This window comes from Theropithecus gelada, chromosome 7b, assembly GCF_003255815.1.
Source record: "Theropithecus gelada isolate Dixy chromosome 7b, Tgel_1.0, whole genome shotgun sequence".
NCBI classification, from domain to species: domain Eukaryota; kingdom Metazoa; phylum Chordata; class Mammalia; order Primates; family Cercopithecidae; genus Theropithecus; species Theropithecus gelada.
Window position 1 is genome coordinate 21,158,013 of NC_037675.1, and position 1,980 is coordinate 21,159,992.

General features: G+C 38.3%; 1 pseudogene; it reads right to left on the reverse strand.

Moving 5' to 3' along the window:
- Positions 1 to 754: 754 nt before the first annotated feature.
- LOC112628351 lies at positions 755 to 1,772 on the reverse strand (annotated as a pseudogene).
- Positions 1,773 to 1,980: the final 208 nt, after the last annotated feature.

Here is a 1,980-nt window from a genome sequence, read left to right on the forward strand (position 1 = left end):
CTCCCAAATGAAATTAAGTAAACAAAATCACTGGCTATTCAGATACCTTGCAGTCATTGTCGGTTGATGACAGGTTTATTATTAGTGGCGTAATGAGAGTTTGTAAGTGCTATGACATTTCTTCCAGAGAGTGTAACAGTAGTCTTCTAATTTTAACTATGGACTTGGTTATATTTATTATCCTATAATTGATACTATAGTATTTCATATGTTTAAATTCTAGCACAAATAATAAGTATGACAAAAGGCAGATTTGATAAGCGTTAATGCCTTATTTGTGAATATAAAATTTTACCTTTATAACATTAAGTTGTTACCCAGAATAATCATGAACTGCAACTGATGAGGTAAAGCAGCACTTTTTAGAGTCTTCATATCGCCTTTTATGTCAAAGCAAATTCTGTTCAGTGGCGCGATCTTGGCTCACTGCAGCCTCGACCTCCTGGGTTTGAGTGATCCTCTTACCTCTGCCTCTCAAAGAGATATTTTTTAATGGTGCCTGTATAAGGGGAAAAACTGCTTATGAGTTTTAATGCATGTAGTTGCAGCTTTAGGGAGGATGTTGTGAGACACAGAATATAGGAAATGGCATCATAAGATTCTGCACTGTGTTTGCCAACTCCAGATCACCATATTCAGGCCCTCTAATTCAGTCTAGTAAAAAGCTATTTGTGATATAAACACAGTAACAATAATCAAATATGTTCATTTCAAAGCCCAAAAGTAGAAATTTGTATTACTTCTTTGTAATTGTCTAAAAACCCTGCTTGGAACCCACATGTCGTCTCCTTAGCTTCCTCATGGCTTCCTTTATATCTTTATTCCTCAGAGTATAAATCATGGGGTTAAGGAGAGGAGTGAAGACAGTAAAAAAACACAGAGATAAATTTGTCAATTGGGAAACTTTCAAAGGGCCAAATATAGATGAATATTAATGGGCCAAAGAACAGAAGCACAACAGTAATATGGGCAGACAGAGTGGAAAGGGCCTTGGACGTCCCATCAGAGGCTTGGTGATGCACAGTAGCAAGGATGATAGTGTAAGAAATGAGCAAAAGGAGGAAACACATAAGTGAGAGCAGACCACTGTTGGTGAGCACCAGGATCTCAAAAACATAGGTGTCTAAGCAGGCAAGCTTGATCACTAGGGGGAGGTCACAGAAAAAATTGTCTACCCTGTTGGGTCCACAGAAAGGCAGATTGACTGTGAATGCCAGGTGGCTGGCTGAGTGTGAGATCCCAATGGCTCAGGAAACCCCCACCAGAAGAGTGCACACCCTCCGGTTCATGATAGTCATGTAGTGCAGAGGTTTGCATATAGCAATGTATCTATCATAGGCCATGGCAACAAGAAGCACCATCTCACTACCCCCAAAAACATGCAAGAAAAAGATCTGTGACATGCATCCCTGGAAAGTGATGGTCTTGTGTTCATTGAGGAAGTCTGCAATCATCTTGGGAGTTGCAAACATAGCCTGACACACATCAGTGAAAGAGAGATTGCTAAGAAGAAAGTACATTGGGGAATGCAAATGAGAGTCTGTAATTACTGTGATGATGATAAGGATGTTTCCCAACACAGCAGCTCCATAAAACACAGAGAAGATAAAGAAAAGGAAGACTTGGAGTCGCCAAGAGCTAGACAGTCCCAACAAAATGAATTCAGTAACCACTGACTTATTACTCCATCCATTAACCAAATCTGGGCTGCTGAAGTTATCTAGAGGGAAAAAAAGATAATTGAGATGGATTAAGAATAAGCTTTTTACCATTTTGCAAATGAAATAGATGCTTTGATTCTAATCAATATAAAAATTAAAAGGTGAGGCTATAAGACAATGAGTATTCACATGATTGTTAAGAATTAATATTTTCCCTGGGCTCACTTAGATAATTATCTGAATTATTATTTACTTTTGACTTTATGCTTTGCCAAGATAGATAGATGGATACAGAGAGAGAGAGATTTATCTAACAGAT